This window comes from Uloborus diversus, chromosome 6, assembly GCF_026930045.1.
Source record: "Uloborus diversus isolate 005 chromosome 6, Udiv.v.3.1, whole genome shotgun sequence".
NCBI classification, from domain to species: domain Eukaryota; kingdom Metazoa; phylum Arthropoda; class Arachnida; order Araneae; family Uloboridae; genus Uloborus; species Uloborus diversus.
Window position 1 is genome coordinate 18,720,413 of NC_072736.1, and position 18,792 is coordinate 18,739,204.

At 31.9% G+C, this 18,792-nt stretch overlaps 1 long non-coding RNA gene across 1 annotated transcript; it reads right to left on the reverse strand.

Moving 5' to 3' along the window:
• Positions 1-607: 607 nt before the first annotated feature.
• Positions 608-8,600, reverse strand: LOC129224411 (uncharacterized). Its single transcript, XR_008580689.1, has 3 exons — positions 8,463-8,600; positions 2,874-3,099; positions 608-740 (listed from the first exon to the last, which is right to left on the reverse strand). It is a non-coding gene; the product is annotated as an uncharacterized LOC129224411 (long non-coding RNA).
• Between the last annotated feature and the right edge of the window lie 10,192 nt (positions 8,601-18,792).

Genomic DNA, 18,792 nt, shown 5'->3' on the forward strand with positions numbered 1-18,792 from the left:
GTCTCATTCTATGCTAAACATCACTCCAGATAGTTTATCACTCCACGGGAGAGAGTTAGGTTTCCACTGAACTCATAAACCTTGTTAAAACAGAGCCAGCAATGACAAGTTAATTTTTAAACGTACACTTGAATAAAAGTATTTAGAAAAATTTTGTAGTGCAATACAAATTTAAACATTATGAAAATTTTTTTAAATAATTTTTGGGGGCCCCAAAGCCTGTGCTTCTCATGCTTACGCTTAAATCAGGCCCTGACTGTATTAAGATTAAGTATCAGATGCGAACATCCTATTCTACTAATTCATAGTTTAATTCTGTAAGAATGTTTTCTCTGAATGATAAAAGTAAAGACATTAAAACAAAAAATAGTAAACATATAGCATTCATGTGCTACAAGGTCATAAAAACTTTTCTAATGGCTAATAGGGAGCTTCCAACGGTAAGCAGATACTATTATTTTAGGAAGTTTGAAATTCTTTGTTTTCTTTTTTTTTCTTCGAAATGAATATTTTGGAGCAATTTATATATTTACAAATTTATTATGAATAAAAGAGTTTTATGCATTATTTTTTTTACATTTATACATTTTCTTCTTCTTGTTCGGATTTGCAAGTCTAGTATCCTTTTTCGATTTTTCTAGAAAGATGCAAGTTCCAATCAGCAGCACCAGCTAGCACTTTACTGACTTAATGGCTAATGGCATTAGTCTCTGCTTGTAAGTACTTAATTTTTACACTAGCTAAAGAAAAAAAAAAAACAATTAGTCACTTAAGATATATTTACACATTAATTTACACAGTGAAATAGGCTAAATAAATGCATAGTAAGAATTATATATTACACATAACAAAAGATACAAATTATGTATAACAAAATTTATTAATATGACTTAAGTAGTGGGGCAGCAAAAAGAGTTTCGAGTCCCCAGAGCCCTTCGTTATAACATATATTACCAATTCTAATATAGTAGTCAAAATATGACAAAACATAGGTTCTTCGGCCTTCCCACCCAGGTAAAATCCCTGGCTGAGAAATTCTCAAGAGATGATTTAAGATCATAAAATTGTTTCATCGATGATTAAGGCCTAACTGAACGTTTTCCAAATCAAGCCCTTCTTCAATAAGATTTTTACGATGGTAGATCAAATATGAACCAGAATTGAAAAAAAAAATGTCTCAACCAAAAACAATTTTTATAAGCCATCCTTTTTCATCATATCATTGTTCCATTGATAAAGATCAGATTGCCAAGTTTTTGATGCTGCCGTTATAAACAGAACAGGGCTGCCACTAAGTTATGGTCTAAAAATAGTGGTTTAAGTAGAATTTTAAATAAAAAAGTCTGCAAAACAGTTGCCAAACAAGGAAAATAGTAACTGGTTAAATGAAAGAACCAGTTATGTGAGTGAAGGTCTAGTAGATGGATTATTTTCCTAGGTAAAGGATGCTGCCTGCAAGGCCAGATTTAAGGGAGGGCAGGCGGGGCTACTTTCCCAGGACCTCCACAACGAAGGGGCCCCCACAATAAAATTTTTACAAAATATCCTAACTTTCAAGGGTTGAAAATATCGGATATATACATATATATAAAAATATTCGGATATATATATCAAAGTATCTAATATTTTCGAAAATATGATGATCTTTTGGAACCCTGATTAGAGGCTTCCACTCCTTCATTGCCCCAGGGCCTCCACATTTCCAAATCCGGCCCTGACTGCCTGAATAGATTTTGAAAACTTTTGCAACTGAAGTTCTTTTAAAGCCAATGAGAGCCCCTTTTAAAACTTATAAATAAAAAATATGATTCCAACAAAAGTCAAAGTTTTTTAGAAACCTTTTATTGGTGAGTAAGAGTATATTATACATTTTGTCAACAGGTCATTATATATATTTTGGTATGCAATAAATCTACTTCATAATACATACTTTTTTTTTCAAAAATTTGTATGGGCTTTCACATTTTTCAAAAAAAGTTCTAAATCTTTTTTTGAATGATCCTAATTTTCTCAATCAGTAAATAGGCATATATTATTAATTTTCAATTAGGATAACATGGTGGGTCACAAATGAAGATATGTTTTACTAGAACTTTCAGTTCAGTGACTTTCGTAAATATGCATAATCTATTTTTGTGGAATTTCTCTTCATTCATAAGCTCACATGTGTTTCTATTGAAAAAGAGATTCCTTGTGACTTTGAAAACATGCTCAAGCAAGTTTTATTGCTATTTTGGCCATCAAATAGTTCATTACAGTGTATAAACTAGGGATGCACTGATAAGCAAATTGGCCAATTAACCATTAGCTGATTAATTATAATCCTAATGGCTTTTACTGCTCTCTCAGTTGAAAAAAAAATACCTGCATTAAAAACAAAAACATATTACATAATAATATCATTTTTGCTCAATTAAAGGGTGGTAATTTTTAAAGCAAATTGTAAAATGTTGTAGTTATGTGTATAAAAAGAGAGTACAATACCTGAAAAACATTTTTTTTTTTTTTTTTTGCTCGAATAGGAGTATTCCCTCAAAAGTTTGAGAGGAAGCGAGGGGAACTGAGTCAGGCTGCATATAACCACCTACTTTGGTTCTTAAACAATAAAAAAAAATACTTACTTATGTATAATAAATTCACCCATAGTTTCTTGTTCTAGGCATACTTAATATATAATTTTATTCAAAAAATAATTTTCCTGCCCATTACAATCGGCAGTACGACTAATTACCAACGAATTGGTGCATTCCTAGAATAAACTCTCGTCAGTAAAAAGTTTGGGGAATTTTTAGCTACTTACTAGTACACAACTTTTAGAAAAGGTAAGTTACAAAATTATAAGGTACCAATTTCAGGAATTTTGCTATACTTACGAATGCATCACTTTTAACTGCATCAAACCATTAATGCTTGACAGACACAAAACAAATTCATGTTCTGCAGCATTAATATCGCCAATTGCAGCTTGCAACTTGGGAGCTTTCTTGGACATCACATTCATCTCCAACTTTTCCTGTAGCAACTTCGCTTCTCTTTTCAGCTTTTTACTGTCTTTTTAAGCTTGGCCAAAAGATTCAAAATCTCTTGCAGAACTATAAACTAATTAAAAGTAAAATAAATTCTTTTTAAAAAGGCATCAAGTTATAATAAAAATACAGTCGGATCCCAATTTATGCGAGGGATGCGTTCCAAGACCCCTCGCACAAGTCGAAATTTCGCGTTGTGGAACAACGCACGTTTAGAAATTTTTTGTAAGCATACCTAATTACTTCAGACAAGTGTTAACGCCCCTTAAATTGTCTAAAAACATTTCTTAACTATATATTACCGTATCTGTTATAAAGAAATGATTTTTTTCCGCATTTTTAGCGTTAAAAAAGCATTAAATAATTAAGCATTAAAGCGTTACAATTTAACATAAATTACTACTACAAAGCACAAAATCAATGAACAATGAGAGACATGAATTAAAACAGTACGGTACTTACATTAAGTACCGTACAAACCATACTACATTATATTAGCACTGAACAGTAGATATCGTAAACGTAATTATAATTTTTAAAAGGATGAAGATGATGGTTTATAAAAGTGTGGGAACACCCCTCTTTCTGGTCTCTTTTAGTCACAATGAAAGAGCAGTTTCTATTCTTATGATGTTTGTATTTTGCTCAGACATTACTCTGCGAGTTTCAGTATCAAAACTAAGTTCTGAACTTCTACGGATTTCCTTTGCTTGAATTTTAATTGCACGTATCAAAGATACACTCATACCTGATTGCTGTACTACTTTCAATCCACTTATTAATTGTTCAAGCATATTGAGAATCTTGACATTTTCTTTAATGGTTAGAAGCTTTCTAATTTTCTTTCCATTTTCGCCAACTTTAGATGAAAAAGCGTGTTTGGGAGCCATTCTATCTTATCAACGTTCACATGAAGAATGAAAAAAAACCCATTAAGAATCGGAGCGGTTATTTGCAGGACTGGATTTACTTACAAGCTAAGCAAGCTATAGCTTAGGGCCCCCGCTTTGCTAGGGGCCCCCAACTTCCGGAAATTTGTATGATTCGTTCCAAAAATAAAGTACTTGAAAAATAAATTTTATTTTCTAGTACTTGAAAACTTTGAAAAGTTGGTAAAGTGTAGCTACGAACAACAAATGGGAGGGAGTATGGAGAAGGAATGCCAATATATGTCAAATTCAGCTCCTTGCTTTATCCTGCACAAAAAATGTATAAATCATGGTTCTTATGTTTCTGAAACATATTAAATATTTTTGTGACTCACATGTTTCATATCTTGCTATTTATATAACTCCGAATGCAGAATTTTGGAAATTCTTTTGGTGTTGCTTGCTTTTTATTTTACTTTTGCATATTGTCAATCTGTTTAGCCCAAAGAATAAAATTACACTCTACTTCTATTCCTCTTTGTTTTCTGTCCCACTTGCAACTGAAGAGAAGTTGTTGTAATGAGAAATCTATAGTTTTTTTTTCTTTTACATTTTAAAATAGCTGTTTCTTACAAAGTTAGAACAGGAGTTTAAAAATTTAGGATCAAGTGCTAAAATATCAAACAGAAAAGTACAAATGAAGTGAGTTAAAGAATTTTAATTGTTTTAGAGTTCTTGAAAATAATTAGTAAGTCTTTGAAAATCTGAAGCAAAGTTGGGCTCCAATTTTATTTCTTATCAAGAGCATACATTAGGAATTGTTCAAATAGGCAGTATGTTACTGTCTTGTTACCTATTTTCTAAATCTGTACACCATATGTTTTAAAGCATTTTTAAAGCATTGCTTAGGTTTAGACCAGCGGTTCCCAACCTTTTTCTCTTTGCGAACCCCTTGGAACAGGCAAAAAAGTTCGCGAACCCCCTGATGTTGAAATTAGTAACATCTAAGAAACAATAAAAAAACAGCATGTTTGCTTTCCATTTTTTGCAGCATTTGATTGCAATAAACAAAACTATAATTGTAAAATATCATTAAGTGCAAACATTAATAAAAAGTTAAAACTACATCTACAAGAAAAATTATATACAAGAAGTTTTATAAACCAACTTTTTTTTTAAGCATACTTTAAATTGGGGAAAAAATCCTTAATGCGATATTTGTGGCTGTTTGACGGAACAAAGAAACTGAAAGTTTGGTTCAATGTCTGACAGTTTGAGTCTTAAATCAGGCTCTGCATTCAATCTGCTTCGGTATTTATCTTTGAGATAAGTATAGGAGGAAAATCCTTTCTCGCACAGATATGTTGTATAAAATGGTAATAAAATTCGAATTGCTTTTTTGGACAAAACGGTATAGTCATTTCTTACACTGAGCCAGAAGTCAATTAACGAGAGCTCTTTAAAGGTAGTTTTCAATGAATTATCACAGGATAACTCGATGAGCATTTCCTTTTCAGGTAATGTCAGGGGTGTTCTCTAAGCATGGATTTCCTTCAAAAGGATTGCGTATCCAGTTGTTTGAGAGAGGGACGTTACGCCTATTAGGAAAATACTCGTCAAAAGTTAGTTCAAGATGTTGCAGATGTTCACATACATTTCTTTTAACGCTTTCATCAAGTTTCATTGAGTTTTCTGATAAAAAAACTACTAAGAGAAGTGAAACAAGAAAACTCACCCATTTTCAGGCATTGGATCCAGAAATTCAATTTTTTTACCATATCTTCAATTTTATCATATACAACGAAAATATTAACACCTGCACCTTGCAAGGATAGATTTAATTCATTTAATTTTGAAAAGATGTCAGCTAAATATGCAAGCCTCTGCATCCAAAGAGCCCCTGCACCCAATTCCTCACAAAGCGCGTAAAATAGACGGGAGTTTGTGGCACGTGATTTTATGAAATTTACAATTTTTACCGCATCATTCAAAGTAGCGGATAATTCTGCGGGGAATACGCTTACATGCTAATGCTTGTCTATGAATGCAGCAATGAGTCCATTCAATTTTCTCGTTAATCTTCTTTACTCGCACCACAAAGCCAACAAATTTTCCTATCATGTTCGAAAATTGCTTCTCGAGTTGTGTTGGTTTTCAAAGGTTTTGCAAATAGTACATCTTCTTTAATTGTATCGTTAAAAATATACCTAACATAGACAAGTAATATTGCAGCGTTTGCTACTTCAGTCGACTCATCAAGCTGGATCGCAAAATTATTCTCTTTTATTCTATTCACAAGTTCTTTTTCCACATTACTTGCCAAATCAGTAATTCTGCGTGATACTGTGTTGTTTGATAGCGGAACCAGGTCAATTTTTTTTGCTGACTTTTCTCCCAGCATACACTTAGCAATATCTTTAGCACACGGTCCAATTAAATTTTCTGCAATTGTATGTGGCTGTCCAGATCTTGCAATTCTATAACTGACTCGATATGAAGCTTCAAGGGCCATTTTACTATCTTCGTTGGATTCTAACAGGAACGTAGAGACGCTACACTTTTTTATTATATTCCAATTTTCTTTTAAAATATTCGATAGGTTTGTCCTTGTGTGTCGGATGCTTTGTTTCGAGGTGTCTTCTCAGAAGTGACGGTTTCAAACTGCTGTTCGCTAGAACTTCGTTGCAGAGAAGACAAAAGCGGTCTAGGTTCAGACTCTTCTCCAGTAAAATAAAAGCCCATTTGTAAATAGTCACTGTCATATTTTCGCTTTTTTCCTTTTTTCTCCCCTAGTTCACTTTTCTGTTTAGTCGGGGGGAGGCGGCACATTACAGCTATCTATTTCAATATCCTGTGTTGATTCGAAAGTTACTGCTGATGTTGAGGGTTGATCGATTGACTGCTTGTCCATTTGTCGCTCAACCAAACTACCAGTTTTCAACCATCGATCCATAACAGCAGAAAGTTATTAAATCATAAAAATTACCAACACGATTATAACTTCACAAACAGAGTAGCAAGTTCACGTAGCAAAACCAATTGCAAACAAAATCACTTGTTTTCAAGAATCTCTAAAGTATCGCTAAATACGTCTGTTAACAACTATTTCCCCAGAACTATGAGCATGCTGATGTTATATATTTTTGAAAACGAACAGATGGGTAAAATCCAGTAATAAATTTTAAGTTTGGAGCCTTTTGCTATCATGTCTGCTATTCGATGACTGAATTCGACGGAAATTCCCGAGTTATATTTCAACAGGGATTAGAAATAATACCCCTATGATGCATTGTTTGAGAATTCTTTATTTTTTTCGACATATGTATATTATGTATATTGTTTGATTGACTCCACGCGATGGCGCCTTTTTAAGGTCATCGTGATCCCCGCCACAGCTTAATACAACGTTTCTGCATGGCGCCTCGCAATAAAGAAGGAAGGATATCTCTTTTTTATTGTCTATCGAAAAAAAAATGAGAAAATTTCTTTTTAACCAAGATTATAAAACCGCTGAAAGATTTTTTTTTTTTTTTTTTTTTTGAGCTTAATACAAGAGTCTGGCGCGTTTTCAAATTAAAAAAAAAAATTTAGTAACTATGTGTGCAAATTGAATATTTTATAATTTTTTACCAAACTAGGAAAAATCAGCCATTGCACCGAAATTTTCGCGAACCCCCTTCCTGCACCTCGCGATCCCCTGGGGGGTTCGCGAACCACTGGTTGGGAACCTCTGGTTTAGACTAATACAGTGTGTGAACTTCTGATTTCAGTGATGTTAAAGGGATGAAAGTCCATTCACAAAACCAATATTTAGTGTCAACGAAGCCTACGCAGCTCCTTTCCAAAAAATTTCATGTTGCAGGCAAGCAATTTGCGTCAGCAATAAAAAAAATTCATTACTTAGGAAAAAACTCGCCTTACAGTCATTTCGCGAAAGTCGGATGGCGTTGTTGCGAGATCCGACTGTATGTATGTGTTGCAATCAGGGTTGGGTTTTGGACTGTCCAAAACTGGTTTAGGACAGGACAAGTGGTTTTTACTGTCCAAAACTGCTTATAAACTGTCCAAAAGTGTCTTAAACTGCCCAAAAAGTATGCTAAAACTAAAGTGTAATCTAATCAATTCGTATTTACTGCAATATTCGTGATGCATAAATATAAATATTAATTAGTTTTAATTAATGAGTATTTGATAATATTTTTCTTCAAAATGTTCACTTACGAAATATTTCACTTAAAAAAAAATTTGCAAATAACGCTTTACATAAAAACTTTCTTATGTAACAGTTAGCAGAGTTATGAAAGGAAATTCACAACAGTACCAAGATAACTAATTTCAGTTCCATTAAAACTCAAAAGAATGTTACTAAATGTGTAAAGTAAAGTGTGCAAAGAAAAATCTGATTTTTTAAAATAGTTTTTGCACATAAGTTTTGTATGAAGTTTTAATGAAAATTCTTTTTTCACTCATACATTAACGAACAAGACATTGATCATTAAATATATGCACTTGAGTGGCCCTTAGCTATAGGACATTTTTCAGAAGTTAAAATTGCATTGATACCCACCCTCTTATTTTGTTCCAATGGACAAAAGAACAGCCTGTGCAAAATTTCCCTTCAATTGGACAATTTCTAGGGGTACCTCAAATGCCTTGAAGTTCAGTCAGTCCTAGAAATATAGTAAAAAAAAAAAATTAAACTGCATTTTTCTTTAACATCACAACAATTTTTAGAGAATAAATACATTTTATTAGGACTAATAATTTTTATAGAATCAAAACATAGTAGAATAAACCAATGTTGAACATTATTCTTTCTTAAGTCAGGATTTAGTATCAGAAGTGCAATTTTTATGGTCTTCAGCAATGATGTGTGAAGCAATTTTTTTTTCCTCCCTTTCATCTTCTGTTAATATTATTGTGTTTCTGAATCAATTTTACACCTCTTTCTGCAGCATCATTCACAAAAATTGTTTTGTCAAGTTTTTCCATTAATAATATTATATCTAAATTCATCCTTCCAAGTTGAAGCCTTTGTTAAAGAAATCAGAGCTGATTGTCGGGTAAAGAAATATTTTGTAACAGGTATTTCAAAATATTTATCAGCTTCTAGCATAATTTGCGTCATAATTCTCTTAACCCTAGTTGGAATAATATCATCTAATAAGGAAAGATTCATAGTTTCGTGAACCAAATTTAAGCCATGGCTTAAAATTTTTTTGAGAGTAACTTTCTGATTTCTGGATCAATATCCCGATAATTGATCATGTGACGCATGAATAGAAAATCTGGATAGAGAGCTTTTACAGCTTTTGGGGAGAGAAAGCAGGTTCGAATGTAGATTCGAGCCCAAGAAAAATACATGATGTTCTTAAAGAGTTCCTCTCCCTTTTAGATAACTGAAATTGACCCTAAAATAGTTAAATCTTGAATACGTAAAGAGCCTTTGACATCCACCTAGAATGACTTTATAGTTCCTGGCTTACGAAATGATATCCCATTCCTTAGAATCCCGTTAAGATTGTTATAGCTAATTCTAAAAAATCTTGATGATCATCACGCTGTTGTTTCTGAATAGAAAGTTTTGTTCAAGAAATTCGAGCATGGTTGAGAATATATCATCAAGTACTTCCATAGTTACCAGATATATATCTTATTTGTCAAATTTTGTCCTGGTTCTCTGTCACTGTTGTCAAAACCATCGTTGCTTCAGATGTTTGAAACTAGAAGCTAAATCATAAGCTTTTGATGAGACATTGTTATTCCATTTCTTCATAAGTTCTTTTCGTTTGAACAACTCCCTTTTGGAGCCCGGGCGTCCTTTTTTGCACTGAAGAATTCAGAATTTCCTATTCTTTTCATTTTTGATGTCTTTCAGAGCATATGCAGATGCACTGTCAGAGAAATAATCCGTATTTTCAAATCTCTCCCCTCAAAAAGATCTTTTCTCCTCCTTTTTTAACCTGAAATTATTGAAAAAAAAAAAAAAAAAATCTGTAATTATTTCATGCATTATAGAGTTAGGCTAACTTATCAATTAAGTGTCCATCCTTCTAGTAGGAATTGGTGAGTTTTTGCCAGGAAACAGACATTCTTGAAGCAATAATGCTGTACTTCTTGCTTTTTTGTCATTGTAAAAAATAAAAAAACGCTTAAAATTTGCCTATTTGATGGCATTTTTACTACAATAATTTAATTTGAAAGGTAATCGAGAAGATCTACATAAAAATCTCTTCTTAACTTGCGTGAACAGCTACCGGTAGACCAGGGTTCATACGCTCCTTCAAAACTTCTTCATTTAGGAAATTGTTTTGAAGGGCCCTTCAAACTCCTTCATCACTCCTACATAACCTTCCTCTATGACAGTCTTTTAAAATACTTTGATCAAGAACTATTAGCTTCGCCACAAGGGCAAAGTGGGGGGGGGGGAGGGGGAATTCTGTCTCAACTGAGTTGATCGCAGCTGGGAAAGAAAAATAAACACGCTGAGATTCGGCATATTTTATTGTTGAATTAAACACTTTCTTTTTTAAATAAATAAATGTAACGTAGCAGTTTTGTATATTTTGCTATTTAATTTTTATATAGATGTAATTTACAGATTGATTAACAGAGTTCATAAAATCTGAAGGTTAAGAGAAATTCTTAGGTTGTCATTTGAAAAGTAATATTATCTGGAAGAAATAATTATTTGTAGGAGAAAAACATTTGCAAGTAAAAAGACAGCACTGAGCATAAGAAGGACATTGAAACTAAGAAAGACATACAATTATTCTTGAAATCGAACAGTTTGAGGAAGACTGAAGGGAAACAAATGTCAACAGCTCACATTTTTTTTTTTTTTTTTTTTTTTCAAATTTAGTAGGTCGATCAAGTAAGATTTACAAAGTAAATCAATGTTTTAGTGTATTTTACTATTAAATTACAGCTTTTTATTTTGAAATTTTAATGTAGTATTTTTGCATATTTATTTATTTTTCATAAAGATGTGATTTACAAATTGCTTATAGAAGTCATAAAATTTGAAAATGAAAATATTACATTAGATGACTAAGATGACTTAAATGAAACTATAGTTCTCATACGCTTATATTTTAAAGTTTTATGATTATTGCTTTTCTCCCTACCACACTCTCAGCAGCAAAAGTCAGTTTGTCTAATTACTGTATAAATGTTTAAAAATACATGAAGTTTTTTTAGTGATTGTGTTAAAAAAAATTGTTTAGTAAATAGCAGTTTTGACATGATAAATGGGATCATTCACAAGTGATGTCATTGAAGGGGAGACAGGTTCATGAAATTGTGACAAAGGGAGAGAGAGGGTGAGAAAAAGTGACATGACAGTTATTAACACAATATGTTTACAAAAAATATGACATGCGACTAGGCCAGGAGTAAGGTGTAGTGTGACACTTTGACAAAGAGGGAAGGGGGTCAAATATGTTGAAAAAAAAATGATATTTATGCACTGCACTATAGTACTCCTTCAAAATCTCATTTTACTCCTGCAAGATGCTTTGATTTTATTCTTGAAATCGAGTACGAACCCTGTAGATGTTGGTGCTATGTTACAAGCCTAGTTTGATCGTCACAATAAACAGGCCAAAGTTACCAGCAGCGTGAAAATTAGTGATAAAAGACAATGCTGTACTTGGTTAGAAAATAAGTCAACAATGCACATTTTGTAAAAAATAGAGTTACTGCACGAAGTGAAAATTAAAGTTAAAAGATAATAATACTTAGTTAGAAACTAAATAAAGGATACACATTTCATAAAAATAGAGTTACAAATTTAGTTTATCTAACCACATGAAAAAAAAATATATGGATTTATTTTGTAATATCAATTATACATTACCTTTCATAATCCTTTCATAAGTGTTTTCTTACATTCACTCAACAAAAGTAAATGCCATGTTATAGAAAACACTGCATGCTAACAAAGTTAATAAAACTGAAACTAAATTAAATTTTTACTTAATTTTAAATACACTCATAAATTTATGTGTTCTTACAAAAATAATTCTGCTAAATATTCACAGAGAAGCTTTTGGTTAGATTGTTTGTAGAAATGATTGCAAAAACGTCATGAGTCACAAGCGTTGTCCTTGGGGAAAAAGCTTCGAAAGAGTCAGAATCAGAAAAGAATCAGATGAAAAGCGGGAAAGCTGAACAAAATCTCAAGTAAAAGCAGTTTGAATAAAATAACACTTGTGACAGGAAATAAGGCCATAAAAAATCCAGATCTGCTAGAAATTTGCTTTTAAACTTGAAAAAATATGAATAAAATGTTTTTTCGGTGAAATTTCGACAACTTCATGCTATTTGAGGCACCCTTTAAACTTTTCCGATTGAGCTAATAATTTGCACACATTATTTTTTTGTCCATTGAAACAAAATAGGGGGGTGGGAGCTACATTTTCACAAAGTTGAAAAATAAGGGCCACCCTAATATGCACTTATATTTTTTAACTTGTGAAAATTTCTTTTTGAAATTCATATTTTTAATACATTTTGCAATTTAAAAAAAATCATCCTTTATTGTATTTAAGTCAGTTATTGCACTATATTTTGAACACTTACATTTGCATCCATGCATAAATGTCGAACTATTATGAAAAAAAAAACATGCAGACGAACAAATTAAAATTCTTAATAAAGAATTAAACTTCTATGTTCCTAGAATAGATTAAGCTGTACAAATAAGTTAAATATATATATATATATATATATATATATATATATATATATATATATATATATATATATATATATATATATATATATATTTATTTATACTTGAATGTCCAGTCCACATTGAATAAATATTCAATTTAAAACATAATTTTGACACATTTTGCTCTGTTTTTGATACTTTCTCACAAAATACAGTTTCACTAAAAATGCAGTTTTGGACAGAATAGTAAAAACCATGGTATTTACCGTAGTGTGAAAAACCTCGCCAACCCTGTGACAATGTTATTAAAGTAAGTAGTAGATTTTAACTTTCAGCTCAAAAGTCAACACTTAGCAAAAAGGTCAATTGGACCAGAATTGAATTAGAAAAAAAAAGCTGTTTTCAATGTTAAGGCAATAAAAGCTACACTTACACCTTTCTTGAGTGTAAGACCTCTTTACAAATATTCACAGCAGTAGATTCCTCTAGTAGAGATATCTAACTGTTGCAGGAAATTACAAGAAGCAGTTTTATTTTTCTACAATTAAAGTAAAGAGTGAATATTTAATTTAAATACAATTATTGATATAAATATGTTAGTAAGGAAATAAATCCGGCATACACTTACACTGACAGAATTTATTCTTAAAGTGTTTCCTGGTAACATTGTTTACAAATTATCCCCTTCAGACCCAAGCAAAGAATGAAAGTTTAATATTTTGTACAATGAACTTGAATAATTGTTTTGATTAGTACAAAGTAGAAAAGAGTAATGTTTTTTTTCTATTTGAGGGTGGGCTTAGGGGGGATGTATCGCATGTGATATAGTAAGAACCAGACACTACAATCAGGAGTGTTTTATTTCTGAATAAGATTTGACTAGTTTGTTTAGTTATAGTGCTAACAGAACAATATATGCACAGCATAAATACTAGATGAAAATAAGCTTCATTTTTATGTTGTGGTAACGTTGCATGATTCTTTTTACTTTCATGAAATGGCTTAGAACAACTTTTTGCAATGAGACAAGTCAAGGAAAAAAAACTTGCAGCCTCTACAATGGGTATAGTACTTTGTCAATCATCTGCAACTGAATGAGCTCCAATTAGAATCACAGTGACTAATAAAATTTAAAATTTCGACCAGTATTAAAATTTTACTGAGTAAAAAATGGAAATTAAAGAAAAGGGCATATAACAACATATATAGCAAACAATTCCAGTAAAAAATTAAAATGAATTGAAGGATTCGGAGGGGGGGGGGGGTTACTAACCTTAATTGCTTACATCAATACACCTCCCTCCCCCAAAAAAACTGAAACTGACATAAAAGTTATTTCCAAAAGCCATCAAGTCCCATTGCATCATAAATATACAAATAAATTGTACAAGCTACTGTGTGGTAATATTTCAGAGAAATTTTTTTTCTTTGGCTTTAAATTAGTGCAGAGTACATATAAAAAGGTGGTCCCCCCCTCAAACATGTTTCTCTCAACTACAGCATTGATTACACTTCAAAAATTTATTTTTCTAGTGCTTACTAAATAATTCTATTCTTGAAATCTTCATAACCTTTATCCTTGCACTATAAATAACTCAACAAAATACATATTTGACCTTTGATACAGCATACAAATTTGGCATAGTGAGTATTAGAAATAATAACCACACATTGATATTCATCGAAATAATTTGAACGAATGTAATTGTAGAACTAATACTTCTTAATTCCTTACTTCTGAAATTCTTACTAATTTGGAGCAAGGACCCATTGAGATTAAATCTCTCATCCCTTTTATATCATAAAGATCTGTTAAGAAAACAATTAAGCCATGGTTATCAGCTTTGATACTAAAAATGCCAGTGTTTAAACCGAAATTACTAATGTACACCAGCAGGCTGAATTTGCAAAACTTGTAACTGAATAATTACTAAATTCCGCATCTAAACTCCGTCAAAGTAGCAAGTTTCCAGACTTTACCGCTCAGTGGATTTCCAGTTTTGGTTTCAAGAATGAGAGGGGGGGGGGAGGGGCTCTGGTCACAAGTCAGAAGCTTCACCAATCAGGCCACCACAGTCCCTAAATGACAGGTTGATGGCATCCCTCCCTCCTGCAGAAACAACTTAAGAATTCAATTCATCCCTCTCCCCCAAGGTAATCGCACACCCTCTCAAATGTTACAGATTATTCATTTAGAAAGAGACTGATCTCGCACCCAAAAATAAGACAAAACAACCCTCTCAAAAAACTGCCCCTTTAAATTTCAGTGGTGCTGTTTGTGCTATAGACCCCCCCCCCCCTTTTAGTGGGCACCCCTATAGAAGTCAACTCAATTTTGAAAAACTTGAGTTTTAATTACTCAAAAACGCAGTTTAAACATTTCAAGATCTCAATTTGAAACATTGTGAGATATGAATTCAAAATGCCCCAGCAGTCAATCACTCGAGTTCCCGATTTCAAAAGTTCTGTCATCAATCACTCGAGTTCTCGTTTTCAAAAAGTCTCGATTATCAGAAGTACTTGATTTCCGAGATCTTGATTATGCCCATCGCTAGTCTTTATGGTAACTTAACAAAAGAGCTTGATGGGCCGCAAGCAGCCTATCAGCTACTAATCCGGTATTGCTGGTTTAGTCACCTGCAAGATTTTGAATGCATACAATGAGGATTAAAAAATTTTCAGCAGAAAATTGTAATTGACTGGCAAGGCCGCTTAAAAAACTTGAAGGCTGGAAGAGATCTTGGCTTTATGCTAAAATTATTGCTAATTCATTCGAAAAACATTCAGCATAACATGTATACACTGCAAAAAAAAAAGCTGTTGTTTTTACAGTAAAATACTGGCAGCTCGCATTCCAAAGAAAAACTGCAAAAATTACAATTCTAAACTGTAAAATTTGCAGTAATATACTGTTTTATAGCAGACTTTTACTGTGACATTTACAGCGATAAACTGTAAAATTAGCAGTAATATACTGCTTTTTAATAGAACTGCCCTGTAAAACTTACAGTATCAAACTGTAAAATTAGCAGTAATATACTGCTTTTTAATAGAACTGCCCTGTAAAACTTACAGTATCAAACTGTAAAATTAGCAGTAATATACTGCTTTTTAATAAAACTGCCCTGTAAAACTTACAGTATCAAACTGTAAAATTAGCAGTAATATACTGCTTTTTAATAAAACTGCCCGGTAAAACTTACAGTATCAAACTGTAAAATCAGCAGTAATATACTGTTTTAGGAATGACTTGACCTGTAAATTTAACAGAGATAATATGTAAAATTAACAGTTATATACTGTTTTGTAACGGAATTGCCCTGCAAAATTAACAGTATCAAACTGTAAAGTTCGCAGTATTATGCTGCGGAATCAACTGAATTGTGCTATAAAAGCAGCAGTAGTATACGGTTTTATAAATGATTTGTACAGTAAAATTAACAGCAGTAAACCATAAAATGAAAGTTATCAATTTTTATGCAAAATGGTTTTTTCACCGTATCGTTTTTTTTTCATAGCCGAAATCACTGCTTTTACAGCTGAAGAACAATATCGAAAAGTAAAGCAATTGAGTCAGTATGTACGTTGTATAAATCAGCCTACATACGAAATATGTTCCTTTTCTTAAGTTTTTCAGCAACAAAAATAATGTTTTAGGCTATGAAAAGCGACAAATAAAGAAATATAAAACACTTTTACATAAAAATAGTTAACTGCTGCTAAATATATGTTTTATTGATATTAATTTCCTTGTACACAAAATAAATCAATGCCCCATCTCAATATTTTATAAACACATGTTAAAGAAGAAAAAGTGGTGCATTTTCATTTCTACAAAAAACTTTTAGCTCTATTGCAGACTTAAAAATTTTCAAATTGAAGGAAATTGCAAAATATGGTCTGAAGCTTTATTTTAAGAACAGTTATAGCTTTTTCATAATACAAAACTTTTTGATCCATGGAGGTAGTAAAAATGAGAAAGGTTTTTTTATATATAACTGAAAATACTACATCATATCTTCACTAAAAGTACTTTTTTTCCACTTCCAGCATTATTGTAATGCTAAAATGTGCAGCATAACGTGAGAAATGTTTTGCAATATGCAATCCATTATAACTTTAAGTTTATTTTAACTTTATGCATGCAATTCTCTGCATTTATTTTCCTTTTCTGGTAAAATAGATTATTTTCACAGTGTTGCTCTTTTTTTAATATTATAAGTTGCACTTGGACCTACTTTATTTGAGAAATACTACTGACAAACTAATTGTATTTCACACTATATGTGCAGTATTCAGCATTTAGACTGCACAGAATGGTTTTTATTGTATACTGATTATTATAGATTAGATAATACTTTTTCCTATTGATCTTTTAAAGTTTACATAAATGAAAACAATAAATATGTGACAGTTCAAGATTCCAGAGCTATTAAACAGAAACAGTTTTTTACTCGGTATAATAAAATCTGTCAGGTTCATGAGTATTAGTATTGAAAGTTAAAAATTAGTTTTACTACTCCAAAAATTATATAACTTTATATTATGTTATACTGTTTTCATGAGAAAAAACGAAACATTCACACCATTAAAAATTGCCAAATTATTTTATTTCGTATACATTACCTATAAATATAGATTACTCGTTTTTACAGTGAAATTACAGAAATTCATTTAAAATCGAACGCTAATTTTTTCAAGGCATCACGAACATTTTTACATGACATTTTTTATCACGACATTTTTACATCACGAACTTGATTCTTCTTTGTGATATCTTTGCCGACTTAGGCACCATCATTAGAATTTATATTATGAAAGCATCTGTCAAAATAAAAATTGTTAGAATCTCATAAAACTTGTAGACACCAAAAAACATACATGGAAAAATCAAATTATGTAGGTAAAAAAATACGTTCTAAAATGATTAAAATTATGACTCTGAATGATCTGAAATTGCCTTGGAAATTGCTTTTATTTTGAAACCGCTCAACATATACCTAAATTGTGATTGAACCGTTGATTGTTTGGCAGCAATTTGCAAACTACGCATTTGCAGAGGTGGTTATTAATAAAGTCAGACCAAACAACGTAAGTAGAAGCACAAATTTGTAAATTACAGCAGACACGTGTTTCGGCGTTACAGGGAACGCCTTTTTCAATGCAAAAATAATGAGCTTATGGATGAAAAGACATCCGACAAAAGCCAAGAGCAGATAAGCAAGCAGCTTAAAAGATAAAAACAGCGGATTAGCCAAACACCAATGACAAAGTTATAAACCGATCAGGAACCAATAGGAATGCAAGCAAAGGTCAGGAGCTTTCGCTTAGGTACGAACCCAGAAAGAAAGAATTCAATTGGACAAGGATTAAGCCGAAGCTTAAACAAAAAGAAAAGAAATTGTCAGTAACCGTGAACCGCAAGAAAGGAAAAGCAGAATGGAAAACCATGAAATAAGATAAACAGAAACAAAAAATATTCGAAAAAAGGAAAAATAAAGATAAATAGAAGAAAATGGGGGGGGGGGGGGTGTCAATCAAGACAAAAAGGCAAAAATAAACAAAGGAAGATAGATAAAAATGAGTGGGAAAAAAAAAGAAAAAAAAGAGGGGGGGGGGAATGGGGAAAGGACAGTATTAAAGATATGGGAGCCAAATGTTAGAAAAATATGGAACTGCACTAAGATCGTTAACTAAGTTAGAACTGTTCCTCAAAATATGAAAGGATTCCCAAAAGTCAAGATCTGATGAATTGGGGCATTTTTGGATAATCTGAAAAGAGTTAAAATCAAAAGAGTGATTCGAATCCCAACAATGTTGAGCAATACTAGACTTATTTAGTTGTTGTTTTTTCACATAATTTTGATGCTCTTTCAAGCGAATTTTTAAAGCACGCCGAGTCTGTCCAATATAGGCAAGTTTACAACTACAATTAATTCTATAAATTCCACAACAATTAAGAGGGTGAATAGGATCTTTAAGAGAAGAGAATGAAAGTTTATTAATAGGAGAGAACACCACCTGGAATTGGAAACGTTTTAGAATCTTAGCAACCTGATAGCTTACAGATGGGAAGAATGGCAAAACAACCAAATTCTTTCTGATGAAGGTTCGGTTAAGAACATTAGTTTGGGATTTATTTGAAAGTTTTTTATAAATGGAATCAATCAAAGTTGGCGGATAGTCTCTATCAATTGCCACAGCTTTAAGATAATTAAGT